The 14,747-nt window shown below is 45.0% G+C and overlaps 2 pseudogenes; one reads left to right on the top strand and one right to left on the bottom strand.

Annotated features, from left to right (window-relative positions):
- Window positions 1-12,246: 12,246 nt before the first annotated feature.
- LOC142432995 (U1 spliceosomal RNA) lies at window positions 12,247-12,428 on the bottom strand (annotated as a pseudogene).
- A 1,836-nt stretch (window positions 12,429-14,264) lies between these two features.
- Window positions 14,265-14,378, top strand: LOC142432926 (small nucleolar RNA SNORA44; annotated as a pseudogene).
- Window positions 14,379-14,747: the final 369 nt, after the last annotated feature.

The following is a 14,747-nucleotide window of genomic DNA, read 5'->3' as shown; positions in this document are numbered from 1 at the left end:
TTCTATTATTTCTCCCATGTTCACATCTCTAAGGGCAGTGCTCATGTCACAAGAGTAGCTGTTTGCTTTAAGAAACTCCCAAACTGATTTAAAATTATCAAGTCCTGGGCAGTCCCAATGATAGGCATATGAGAAAGCATTTTAGTTCCTCTGTGTGATCTTGCCAGTAACCTCTCTGGGCAATGTTAGCTATAATTTGATTTGTTTTGTTTTCTAATGATTGAGAGTTTTAAAGTGAATTTAGTGTAATTTTAGTGTTCAAGGAGAATTGAGAGTATAGCAAGTTTCCATATAGGCTCCTCCCCTCCCACAGTTTCTCCTATTAACTTCTTTCATTCTGAGTCTATAGTTTGAATCCATGGCCTTGGTGATGCATTGGTCAAGGTATTTGCTTATTAACCAGATCAGCAGGTAGCTGTTCACAGGTGAAAAGTGGATTGCTAGAGATACTTGGAGTAGGGAAGGGGGCTGGGGGGCCGGTAGCGACACTAAAGGCTTACAAGTTTGGAAACCCTATGAAAGTAATTGTCCTATAGGTCTCCATAGAATCTCCTTAATGACATTATACTTTGCATTTGGGAGCCCTGGTGATGTGTTAGGTACTCGGCTACAAACCTTGAAAGTTGGTTGGAATCTGCCCAGCCGCTCAATGGGAAAATTTTGGTGTTCCTTTGGATAGCACAGCTTAGAAAACCTTAATGGGGCAGTTGCATGGGTCCCCGTGAGTCAGAATCAACTGGGTTTTGATAAATGCAAAGTATCGTGTGTCCACTACTTTAATGCAGCTAGGTAAGGCCATCCAATACATGATAAAGCGATGAAAGCCTGCAGGGTGCAAATTCAAAAATCAAACCCACCTCCATCAAGTTCATTCTCACTTAAAGCAGCTCTGTTCTAGATAGTATATGGGTTTCCTATGGGAATAGGATAACCTCTTTGCCTAGGAATGGCTGGTAGTTTTGAACCGTTTACCTTACAGTTAGCAATCCAGTGCACCCAGCAGCATCCCTTGAGCTCCATTTGTGGGTTCTGCACAAACAGCCTGCTTGACCCTGTGGAAGTCTTCATCAACAAAATAAGCTCACATTTGGCTGGGATGCTGTGAAGATTTAAAAATCCTACCTTCTGCTGCACATCTCTGGCCCAATCATGTCTCCGGGAATTGGCTTGAACTCCAGGGTAATGAGCAGGGTTGGGCGTTTGAGGCCCGGTGTGGTAACTGACACATTTCCCTGACTAGCAAGGGTATCTACCCCAGGAGAAGGAGATCTGGGGACTCCTCATACTGGACCCTCTAGCCCACTAAGGAATTGCTCCTGTCCCCCAAGGTGGTACAGGCCAGGGACCTTGGGACCTTACTTAGTGTCACAGCCCCTGGAAGGAACACGGCCAAACTACTACTGGCCTGGGCCTGTTTTCCCTCCTTTCAAGGATCTGGAGAAGCCTCATTTCAGGAGCACCAACTGAAGCTTGGTCCTCAGTGCTGGCTGAGTACACAACACTCCATGATTTCATCCCACCAGGGACCTCTAGCCACCCCACTACAATGGTGGAGGCTCAAGACCTGCAGGTGGATGCGACCATGAGAGATGGCTCTGGGCTGGGCCAGGGGGCCTCAACAGGGACCAGACCTGCAGCAATGTGTGGCCTGCCCAATGCATTCCTCTCCCTGGCCCAGTGGGCACCCAGAGCCTCAGTGATGAACAAGGATCCTCTCCAGGAAACCTATCACCCACCCAAGGACCCCTCCCCCAGCCAGAGTTCCCACCTTGATACCTGAAACCAGGACCCCCATCCTGTCTTATGCTCCCTTGTGTGTTCATCCCTCGGGAATGGTGGGGCCACCACTAATGCACTGCATCCCAACATCCCAGGGTGGTCCACCAGCTCTACTTGCACTTGTGGGCAGCACCTTCGTGCAGAACAGCTTCCCTCAGGTGTGTAAGATTTCCAGAGGCGGCCCATCAAGGGGGCTCTGGTGTCACCCCAGACATACCAGAGCACTCAGTGAGGCACCCACAATCCTGTCCCTCTACATACAGCTGCAGGTAGCCCCTCTGCATACCCCAGTGTCACTGCCTAGAGGGTTTGGGGAGAGACTTCACAGGATGCTTCTCTGACCCCTTGCTGACCCACCCCCTCAGCTTCGTAGTTCTTAAGTGGACTGACTCATGGCCACTCCACAGGTGTCAGTAGAACTATTCCATGGAGTTTTCAATAGCTAATTTTTCAGAATCTGGTCACTGTTCTAAGGTGCCAGTAGGTGGACTCCAACCCTTTGGCTAGCAATCCATTAGCACCACCTAACCAGTTAAAATGCTCTAACCATTTGCCATCCATTACACTTCAGTGTGTGGCCACCCTATGTAGAGAACAGCTCCATTGCATTGATGTGTTAGGATTCTCTAGAGAGAAAACCAGATTGCTAATAATTTTATATATTTATTTATACAGATATATAAGTTAAATTATAAAGCAGTACAAATGGCTCCGTGCAACTGACTCCCGTGAGACAGTTGTGAGACACTGGCAGTCCTTCAAGTCATAAGAGCCGCCAGGTAGTCCTCTGTAGAGAAATTCTGGCTCTCTGGGCACAGGCAGCAAACAGCAAGGCAGGTCATCAACAGTCAGTCCCCAGCTCGAGATGTAAATTCCCATTGTGTGGCAAAGCAGGTCTTGAAGGAACCTCAAATTACAGCGACAGAGTCCACAGGTTAGGTGTCCCACAGGTAGTGTAGCTTGCAAATTGCACAGTACCTGCAAGGCAGCCACACGTTGGTCCAATGATCAAAGAGCAAGAGACAAGAAAGGCGAGGCTCACAGCCATTTATCTCTCCGCCCTTCAATTAATCCCACATTTGTTTATTGGCCAGGCTGGCACAATAACTACCTCAGTTGGCTTTTCAAAGCTATGACCCTTGCCCACCAAACATTGGGTCTGTTGCCTGGTGTGACAATCAGGACACAGGGAGGTGTGAAGAGCAGAAGACACTTCATTTGTTGGATTTGGAACAGCAATACTGGTAACAATACCAAGTGCTCCCAAGATTTATACAGGAAGCTGGGGCCACACCAGGCTCACAAGCAAATCTGTGTTTTGACACATACTTTGCACAACTAGGCACATGGTTTTCAAGTGACCTTGTCATTCCCTGCTCGGAACATCATTTACTTAACCATAAACTCTGTCATTTATCAGTTAACAGGCATTCTTAAACTATCCCACTGCCATAGAGTCAATTCTGACGGATCCTATAGGGCAGAGTAGAATTGTCTCATAGTTTTCGAGACAAACTCGTTACGGAGTAGAAAGCCTCATCTTTTCCCCAGTGGAGCAGCAGGTGGTTTCAAACTGCGGATCTTGTGAGAAGCCCAATGCATAATCCACTGCATAACCCACTACACCACCAGTGCCCCTTGTTCTTTCTTAGAAGAAAGCATATCTTAGTCTTGAGTAGGTATGATTCACTCGATGTGTATGCCAAGGGCGGACCGGTGGATGGTTTGCACACATTCTGAAAGAAGCAACGGGAAATTTAGATCCAAACCCGTGTCTTTCACTTAGGCCTGTCATGGGGATTAGCAGTTTATTACCCATCTCTGGCATTCTTGCAAACTATTATGCATCTTGTGTGTCATGACTTTGGATGCGGATTGCCAGGCTTTTCTCCCAAGGTGCCTCTGGGTGAACTGCAGATGCCAACCTTTCAGCAGGTAGTCCAACAACTCACCATCTAACCCAAGGATGTCCACACCCTTGCAAATGACCTTAACCTCCACCAGCTCCTTTTAAATAAAATATTAGTGGGGTTTCCCATTCAGATCCTTCTGGTGTGGCCTATGAAGGATGTTGTGCACCACGAAAAGGCAGACTAAAGTCCCTGTTTATAGCATGCAGCCTAAGGCACCAAGTGCTGGATAGAAACTAAGTCAAAAGGGCCCAAATAGGGACATAATACTGGACATATTCTCCCCCAAGAGGCTCCGTATAAGGAAGGTTTTCCCAATGGCAGGTTGTCTCACCTGACTTAGCTACCAACAGAAGTGAATTCTGAGACAGACATGCCCCCACCTCTGGACCTGAATTCCCCTAAAGGTTCATTCAGCACTCTTGTTAGGAGTGTCTGTTTTGGGTGACGATGTTAGGTACTGTCGTGTTGGCTCCAACTCAGTGACCCTACATGCAACAAAATGAAGCACTGCCTGGTCCGGTGCCATCCTCACAAATGTTCTTAATGTGCGCACCTATTGTTGCAGCTGTTGGGTCACTTGACTTTGCTGAGGTCTTCCTCTTTTTTATGGCCCCCTCTACCAAGCATAACATCCTGTCTCAGGGACTGGTCTCTCCTGACGATGTGTCTAAAGTATATGTGGCTAGGGTAATAGCAAAATAATTAACATGCAAATCCATGAGCAATGGCTGCCAATCCACAGGAACAGGTCCTTGTCCTCACTGACCACTGGCCCCCAAGTTCACCTGTGTGGACCAGGCCTCTCACCACTTGGCAGCTGCAGTTGAGGTAATGTGGTTCCCATTTCCCTCTTCTGGGTGAGCTGATCCACTGAACAACCAGGGTGGGCTGGACACAAGTACTCACTACACAGGAGAGGGGCGTCGCCCAGCTGGACGAAGTGGGTTAGGATGGCCCCACTGAGGAAGCACCAGAGGAGGCTGGAGCATTAGAGGAGGACTCCTGGAAAGGCAGAGGAAGAAAGGGAATGGTGCAGGAGAAGGGTGGGGACCAGAGGCTTAGTGTCCTCCCAATGAGGGGGAGGGAGTGATCTGAGGTCTGGAACACCATGGGGATGGGTGTGACGGTGGGAAAGGGGTTGCTGGAAGCACAGGGAAGAGACAAAAGGGCTCTAGGAGCAGAAGAGGCTATAAGGGGGTGGAGGAGCTACAGATAAGTCCCAGAGAGATGAGGACTGGATGGGGCAGGGATCAGGCTGGCAGGTAGAGGGTCTGCTGGAAAGGCAAGGATGATCAAGAAGGGCGTGGATGGTAATAGAGGGTAAATATGGTAGGGAAGGGGGAGGATGGTTGGGAAGGGCAGAATGGGAGAGAAGGATGAGGATGGTAGGGATATGTGAGATTTGTGCATGATGCCTGGCCTTGGAAGTCCAGTCCATTCTGCCTCAGGGCAGCCCCATGTATGCAGAGTAGAACCAACTGCTCCATATGCTCTCCAAGGCTCTGCAGGAAGCAGATCACCAGGCCTCCCTTGTAAAGTGCCTCTGGGTGGGCTTGAGTTACCAACCTTTCAGCTAGAGTAATTGAGCACTAAACATTTGCCCCACCCATTTACCACACCAAGGTGATAACAGAAATGCTCATATGTCCTTATAAAGTCTTGTATAGAGTAAGAAAGGTATATATATATATATATATATATATATATATATATATATATATATATATATATATACCTTTCTTACTCTCTATATAAACTTTCTTACCGTCAAGGCTTCCGATGAATATATATATTCATCGGAAGCCTTGACAGCATAGTGGGTTACCAGTTGAGCTACTAATCACTAGTTGGGCAGTTTGAAACCAGAAGCAGTTTTACAGGAGAAAGATGAGGCTATTTCTGTAAAGATTTACACATAAGGATACTGAAAATCTGGCTTGGGTCTGGTGCATTTTAGTCCTCAAAATAACATCCTTGCTTTTCAACTATCTAAAGAGGTCTTGAACAGTAGATTCACCCAATTCAGTGTGGCATCAGATCTCTTGTGGATCCAAGCAAAATTAAATCCTTGACAACTTAAACCTTTTCTCATGTTACCTACTGGTCCAATTGTGAGGACTTGGGTCTTGGCATTGAGTTGTCATCCATACTGAAGGCTGCAATCCTTGATCTTCATCATCAAGTGCTTCAAGTCCTCATTTCAACGATTGTGTCATCTGCATATCTTAAGTTTTTAATAAGCCTGCCTTCAATCTTGGTACTACATTTTCTCCTTCATATAATCCCACTTCATATAAATCTAGTTATTTGCTCAGTATATACATTGATTGAATATAGAAAGAATATGCAACTCCAATGCACACCTTTCTTGGTTGAATAAGGAAGGAGACAGAAGAAGAATCAATGTATTTGCATTGTGATGCTGGTGAAGAATATTGAAAGTACCATGGACTGCCAAAAGGTCAAGCAAATCTGTCTTGGAAAAAGTAAGGCCAGAGTACTCCTTTGAGGCAAGGATGGCAAGACTTTGTTTTACATACTTGGGACATGTCAGGAGAGACAAGTCCCTGGAGAAGGACATCCTGCTTGGTACAGTAGCAGTGCAGTGAAAATAGGAAGGCCCTCAAGGGAATGGATTGACATGGTTGCTGCAACAATGTGTTCAAGCACAGGAACAATTGTGGGGATAGTGCAGGCAGTCTTTCACTCCATTGTGCATAGAGTCATGATGGGTCTGTACACTCAATGGCACTGAACAACCACAACAAAGATTTACAGCCTCAGAAACCCACAAGGCAGTTCTACTCTGTCCTATAAGGTGCCTATGAGTTGGAATCGACTTGATGGCAGTGTTTGGGGCGAGGCGGTTGGGGGGGAGGGTTTGTTGTTCATTATTAATTAGATGACCATGGGTGAGTTATATTCATACAAGATATGATCAAGATATAACTTGGACCTTTTAAGCTAAAATAAGAGATTATTCATTTATTTGAAGTATTACAAGACTGGGAATAAAGAAGTAATCTGACTGTATGAGGGGGAACAACCCCCCCCAAAGGAATTTTTTTTCAAGACTATATATTTCAATGTTTTTTTTTATTATTTAAATGTTTCACAAAGCAACCTTATTGCCTTCAAAGTACTCGCCATTACATTTAATACTTTTATCAAATCTGCTATTCCATTCTTGGAAACATTTTCAAACTCATCTGTATGGATTGCTGACAGCACCTCCCTTGTTCCTCTCTTGTTTTTTTCTTCACCTACATAATCAAATCGCTGTCCTTTCATGTCCCACTTCATTCGAGGAACAAAAAGAAGTCTCATGGCGTGAGGTCAGGTGAGTAAGGTGTGTGGGGCAAGAGAGGCATGCTGTTTTTAGCCACAAGCTGGTGCACTGAGATGGCTGCGTGAGCAGGTGCATTGTGGTGGCAAAACCACCCCATCTGTCACAAATCAGGTCTTTTGTTATGCAATCTCTTCAGAACCTTTAAATTGTTGTGCAATCTCTTCAGAACCTTTAAATACAAAGCTTGATTAGCAGTCTGACGTGGTGGAACAAACTCCAACTAGGAGTTGACGTGTTTTGTCTGGACAGACATCCAAAATGAGGTTTGTCATCAATTGACATTTCATCTTTTGTGAAATGAGAAAACCACTGTACACTGAGTTTTTCCCATAGCACTGTCCTTGTAGCTGTGTTCCATATCACAACAGTTTCTGTGGCAATTTTCCTGAGCAGGAAACAAAATTTCACATCCACATGCTGTTCTCTTAAATCAGCCATCACAAGAGAAATGAATTTTAGCGAAATGGCTTTTACAAAAAAATTCACTGTGATCAGAGAACCTTCCCGGTGACGCCACGGGGTACACTAACTCAGAGTGAGGTACTTGATGCTCGCCTAGCAGGAAAAATGAGTACGAAAACGTTCCAAGCAGCAGAGCTTTTATCCCTTTGGGTTTTTGTTTGTTTGTTTTAGGGGGGAGAGGTACCCCTTGTATTTCTTCTTCATTTAGTCTTCTTGGGTCTTTGCTCATCATACAGATTGAATGAGGATGGTGAAAAACTATACCCTGATGCACACTTTTCCTGACTTTAAACCACACCACTGTCTCTGACTCTGTACAGATTTCCATGAACACAGGTGTTCTGGGATGGCCATTCTTGGCAATGCATACCTGTACTTTGTTATGATCAACACATTGAAGGACTTGTCACAGTCAATAAAACACAGGTTTTAGTGTTCTCTGTTTTTAACTAAGATTCATCTGACATCTCTCACTCTACCTCTTCTTAATCCAGCTTGATAGGGAAGGGAAAGGATGGTAGAGGAGGGCATTTGAAATTCTGGCAATTTCCTGTGTACTTCAAGAGTTTTTAAATTAGCTTCAGCAAAATTTTACCTGTTGTAGCCTAGTGGTTATGGATTGGCCTGCTAACTACAAGGTCAGCAATTTGAGACAACCAGGAGCTCTGCAGTTGAAAGACAAGGCTTTCTTCTCCCATAAAGTGTTACAGACTCAAAAACCCACAGGGGCAGTTCTACCCTACCTCCAGGGTTACTATGAATTGGAAGGAATCAACTCAACAGCAGTGTTTTGTTTCGTTGAGCCAGTCTTGAGGACCCTTGTGTTAATCTGGGTTGACTAGAGGAACAAATCCAGAGATGCTCAGATATGTAAAAGAATGAGCTTTATATCAAATGGTCGTCTATTAAGGAAGCATTGCAGCCCAGTACAGATCAAGTCCATAAGTCTGATATTATCCCTTAAGTCCTATGTTAGTCCATAAATTCCTCTTCAGACTCATGCAACACATGCAATAATGTCAAATGCAGGAAAACCACAGGCCAGTGGGTGGTAAATCTTGTGGATCCAGTGGTGGTGGAAGCAACTCAGCACTGGTGCAGGCCTCCATGTGGCTCCTCCAGTTCTTGGAGTGTCTCCTCCATAGGAAGGTGAAGCAGAGAGAGTGTGGCCCACTTCCGGGGAGAAAGAGGGGCGGTTCCCAGAATCCTCATGATTAGGCCACGTCCACAAGGAGACATCTTCAAGCTATGACCTGATTGACAGGCTAAACTCCCCCCCTTCGTTCTTTTATCCAGTTGGCATGAAATTGTGTAACTACCCCAGCCCTCTATTGAACTGTACTTGGAACCTGAGGGAGGAGCTGGGGCAACAAAGATGGATGACACGAAGAGCTGAGCTACTTGCTTTGTGCACCTTACTCATAAGAAGGCCTGTGGGCATAAGAGTCAAGCACTTGGGTTGAACCCACACAATGGTTCTGCAGGGAAAGACCTGGTGACCTGTTCCTGCAAACAGTAGACCCTAGAAGACGTTATAAGCCCGTTTTGCTGTGGCACACAGGGTCTCTGAGTCAGCGTGGACCTCACAGGACCCCAAAACATCTTACTCATGCAGCGTATAGTAGGAGCTGGATGTGTAATTTTCAGGTCGTATTCCTGTTGTGTTTAGAACGAACCATATAGGGCAGCGGTTCTCCACCTGTAAATCTTGACCCCTTTGGGGCTCGAATGACCCTTTCACAGGGGTCACCCGATTCATAACAGTAGCAAAATTACAGTTAGGAAGTAGCAGTGAAAATAATTTTATGGTTGAGGAGTCACCACAAGATGAGGAACTGTATTAAAGGGTCGTGGCATTGGGAAATATTTATATCAAGCTAAAAAAATAACCAGAATCAGCACATATAATTAATTTTGAAACTAGGGTAAGAAATTGGAATGTACTAGATTTTTTAATGTAGTTCCTAGGCAGTGCAAATGATGTTGCAAGTTTGCACCTACCCACAGTTACCTGAGAAGACAGGAGGACTGGCAATCTGCTTTCTTTCTTAATTTTTTTGCAAGTTTTATCATCTTTATTGGATAATCAGTTATTAGTTTTCATCCACATCCGATGGATTTTTTATCATTTTATTAGGGGCTCATACAATTCTTTATCACAATTCATACATAGATCAATTGTTTAAAGCACATTTGTACATCCATAGCCCTCATCATTCTCAAAACATTTGCTCTCCACCTAAGCCCCTGGCATCAGCTCCTCATGTTCATCTGATGGTTTTTGAAAGTAGTGACAGGCATGTAGGTAACCAATGTATAGAGCTTGTTTGGTGAATCTTCATGTTCATTCCATTTCCTGGACAACTGCACGTAGATACAGCAGGGCACAATCAGCTCTGTGACTCCTGGTGTCGATTTGCATATCTGGTGTCCCCGTCTCCTCTGTGGCAAACCTGAATCTCCCTGCGTGCCTGAGGGAAATGCTTCTTGAAGCCCGCACCACAGATACACTTATGAATGTTGATGGTATATCCTCTGTCCATGACTTCTTTGGTAGCCAAACGGCCCTTCCTCTTCTCACCACCCTTCTTTGCGGAAGCCATAGTGCCAGACCAGGCTGGAAAGGAGCAATTTGCTTTCCAAAAGTCACCATATTGAAAATCTTAGAGATGATGGGGCTGCCATGAGTCACATTCAACCCAACTCCGTTGCTATTGACCGTTTTACAAAGTTATATATGAGAAAGATGTGAAGGGGGAAAGCACACTGTAAGATCAAATAGATGAACTCACATTAACGTGAGTACAGAACTAAGTTGGCTTCTATGACCTGCACTGCTTTATGCTCTCCAGCATCCTCCACAAGTGATTCTTTTGCTCAGTGAATCACCGTGGCAGATTTTTATTTCCTATTGGAAGCCTCACAAACAATTCATGGGAGACCAGGATGTCCTCAGTTTTGCTACTGGAAACTAAGGCCAAGCATTTGAAATTCACTAGGTACCATGATCAAGGCATTCAAGAGCCAAATTGAGCTGCAATGTCCTTGGGAATCTGCAACTAATATCTATCAGAAAATAGCCAGGTGAGCAGCATCTGCTCAGGTACGAGGGAGGAGAGTAAACAGTACACAGGGATAACACTGTGAGTAATAAAAACTACATTGTTGTTACTGGATGTTCTTGACTGCAATCTTGGCTGTAATCTTTACAAAAGAGCCTTGCTGGCATCGTGATTACATTTCTGGCAGCCCAAACTCACCCAGAAGCTCTATGGGAGAGTGGCCAGGTTATCTGAACCCATACCGATTACACCAAGAATAGCTAATGAGGCACTTCTGCTCTGGCACATGGGTGAAATCAACTCACGGGTTCCCAACACATCTTTATGGGAGCACATCTCCCGTGAAGCTACTGGGTGGGTTGGTGCAGGGGCAGCGAAATATTGAATGTGGATCTTCTGGCCAAGTTTCTGTAACTCCCACACAATTATACCCTTTTCCTGCATGGATCTGGGCAAGGTGAGGGAAGACCCTGAGAGTATTCACCTGAGAATATTAATAGGATTTACCTTGATTGCCATTATAAGTATAAGATGAGCCCCTGAGAAGTTGGAGATAGAATCTCATTACCAACAAGAGCCTGTTGTGGAGGGCATCCTCTGGCCGCCAAGATTCCTCCGCAGTGAAACTCTGATCCAGAAGGTAGCTGTGTCATCAGAAGAGTGACGGAGGGGAAGCAACAGAAACAGGAACTAAAGCAAGAGGAAAAAATGGTGAGCTTCCCAATCCACAGAGCAAGTGAAGCTGAGTGCTTTGGGGTACCACACTGCCTTGAGTGGGAGGCAGGAGGGTGCCTCAGCACTTCACTGGTTTGCCAACACAGAGCTGGAGCCGAATGCCTTTGGGTTGAGGTTTACAGTGGTGTAGTATGCCCTTTGGACATTTACTAGCCCTGACAGAACTTTGCAGCATGTCCTGACAGAAAAACTATAGCCCGAGCATGTTTCCCCTACATGGAACCTGTTAATTCCCTTAATAAACACTTCAATCAAGTGCATTGTCCGTGAGTTATCTGTGGGTGTTGCAATGACTTAATAAAACCTAGATATAAAAGTAAAATGTTGTGTATGACAGAACACATTTAGACAGCCAGACTTTCAATTAGCAGCCAAGCTCTTAACTGTGTGCCACTAGGACTCATTAATAACTAATAATAAAAAATAAATAATAATAATAAAGAAAATCATAGAAAGAGATCAAGCTAGCATGACTGTCAGGCATTGAGAGCCATATGACAGGAGGGTTTCTTTAATTAAAACAACTCAACTAAAATGTGACCATGTACATGTGAACCCTTCTCTTGGCCATAAAATCGGAGATACATGTCAGGTGATGGCATTTTTAGAGTTCTACTCCATTAGAGGTTCAGGTAGTTCATAACTCAAGACTTTACATGTCTCACAAAGAATTATATTCCTTATGGGTAAAGATGTTTGGGAACAAAGCGGGAAATCAATAATGTCAAGGTTTTCACTCTTTAATCCGTCTGACACAGCAAATATCTATGAAAATAAGTGCAGGAGCAAAAATCCCTTCACCCCGAAACACGAAATTAAAACAACACATAAGCCTTCCCAGAGAAGAGTGAAAGCATGTCTGAAAGCATTTTTTTCACTTTAATTTCTGTTACATCTATTATCCTCTCTGTGATAGTAAGTGTATGCACATGTGTATGTACATATGTATGGATATTCCCGAGGGCTTTCCAGAGTGAGCCAGGTAGAGACTTATAACTGAAGGTTGTTTGGGGTTTTTTTTTGGGGGGGGGGAATCGTAGGGGTCAGCACACCTGGAGTGCAATGGGTGAGCCTCGCCCTGGGAAAACCACCTTCGTGATCATGGTATCTCCCCTACCAGGTAAGTATTGTTTGGTTTTTTAACTGAAGGTTTTTAGGAGCTCACAGTAACTGCTGGATGTGTCTCCTGTGTGAGAGTAAAGCTCATGTGGAACCAATTTTCATATGACAGTGAAGGTCTGTTACAGAGGCTTTCCAGCTGCGATTATAGTTACAGGGATCTACTTCAGTGTGAGATTCTTTTTCAGCATATATTCTCAAGTCAGAGTTTTCTTCCGGAAAACAAATGTCCTTGGTACTTATATTCAGAAATATCTTGCCTTTATGGATGACCTACAGCTGATTGAATTGGGGGTTCGTGTAGTTGTTCCTTGTAATGAGTTTGCACAGTCCTTACTCCAGGGACCTAGGCCCCCTTTCATTCAGTGGGTTCAATATGACAACAGGCTCCATGTGTGTCCTGATCGGACATTATGACCTGGTCCTCAAACCAAGTTGTGGTAGTTATATAATCAGTTTTCCATTTGGGAGGATTAAAATTGAAGGGGTGAAGTCTAGCCAGCAGTCATGCTCAAGGCTCATTTGCCCAGGATGGATGCTCTTGTAGAGAGTTGTCCCTGGCCTCAACAGCCCTTTCTGAATTTCTGGATCCTTGGCTTGCCCCAGTTTAGACTCCTTTGGAGATCCTTGAGCCAGGCTTCCCTTGAGAAAAGCTTTCTGACCAAAGAGTGTTTCAGGAATGGCTCTCTGGTCTCAAGGGCTCCCCTGTCACCTGAAGGGAATTCATTATGTAAAGTGGTCTATTAGTGATGTGACATAGAAGAAACACAGCCAACCTTGTAGTGGGAAAATGATGAAAATTCTGCCTCTGATACCTGTCAGGCTTTGACATTTCTGAAACCCTGGTTCCCAATTACTTTATTTATTATTACTTAGATTGTTTTCCTGTTGATACTGTTAAAGGGGAAATGTGGAAGAGAGGTAGGGTAGGGGATGGAACAACTGGAATTTTACCCATTTCCCACCCAAATTAGGGGAGGGAGGGGAGTGTCATAATACTCTATGTACGTATGTACTCTAAGAATTAATGTTTGGCCGCCCTGGGGCGGAGGTGAGAAGAGGTCATGGTTTTGTTGGTACTTTTGCTTTATGTGACTTTCCGACGTCCCTCCCGGCCATTCCCTTCCCTCTGAGAGCAGAACCTCCATTCCTGTCTGTCCCACCTGTCTCAGAGGTGGTAGCCCTGAGTGGATAACCTGCAGGTGTGCTGCTCCTACCATCCCTCCCCTTGCATGCCTACTTCCCAGTTCCTCCTCCCACCCTGGCCTGTTGAGCGGCATCGGAAGAGCCATAGGGCCCTCACCTGTAGTCTCACCACGAGAGTGCTGGGGACCAGTCTGCGAGCCGAGGAGCCCCTGGACATGTTCCTCCTAGAATTCTGCCACACTATAAGTGTTCCCTGCCCTCTCCCTTCCCCCTGGGCCCTGGGAGTGCTGATGCTTCAATGTCCCAGAGCCCAAGAAGGTGGTGGTGTCCTTTGAGAGGAGACGTGGGTCTTTCTCTGTCCTGGCTATCTTGGAAAGCCTGATAATAGTCCTGCAAGGATTTCGTATTCTTTGTGTGAGTTTGGTGGGGAAGAAAAGGGGATAATAGATTGTATTAAAAAAATAAATAAAAACAAAAAAGCATATATCTATATATAACATGACACAGAAATAAATCTATGAGAATTCTATCTACCAAAAAAAATTAATGTTTGCTGATGCTGTGAGACTAAAAGAAATTGGCACATAATCAGATATGGGAGAGAAAGAGATTCTGGAAGACTTCCTAGAGAAGGTGGCCCGTAAGTCCTGCAGTACAGAGTTCCCCACTGATTTTGCCCTATACCTCAGTGGGCATAAGAAACAAGTAGACGTGGCCATCTGACCTCCAACTGCATGCAAGAGCAACTTGGAGAGACTGTGACAGCTCAGGGCAGCAAAGTATCTGCAGCTGCCACTCGCCTTCCCTATAAAATTCTCCAGGATCTGGACAAGGAAGCCTCCTACCTAAGTCCAGTTTTCCATCAGCTTCCATGTAGATCTGTGGCTAGTAAAACAGCCTTGAGACGTGATGAAGCACAAAAGATCTAGCGTTTTGAGCATTGAAGCACTATGGAAAGAAAGAACTTCAAGCAGGCTGTTTTGTATGCAGCAGAAAATTTTTCTAATGTAAAGACAAGAAATAGAAACAAGTAGGACTCTGCACCGCTACCCTCAGAGAGGGTGCAAGGAGGAGAAGTTCAGAGGTTGCAATCCATACTGCTCTGAAAACTGCCATGACCTCAACTGACCAGCTCTTGGCTGCCCACCTGGACAGGTGCTTTGAGAGGGCCCCTCTGCACTT

The sequence above is a fragment of the Tenrec ecaudatus genome, chromosome 18 (genome assembly GCF_050624435.1).
Source record: "Tenrec ecaudatus isolate mTenEca1 chromosome 18, mTenEca1.hap1, whole genome shotgun sequence".
NCBI lineage: Eukaryota > Metazoa > Chordata > Mammalia > Afrosoricida > Tenrecidae > Tenrec > Tenrec ecaudatus.
This window is presented reverse-complemented; position numbering and strand designations above follow the sequence as displayed.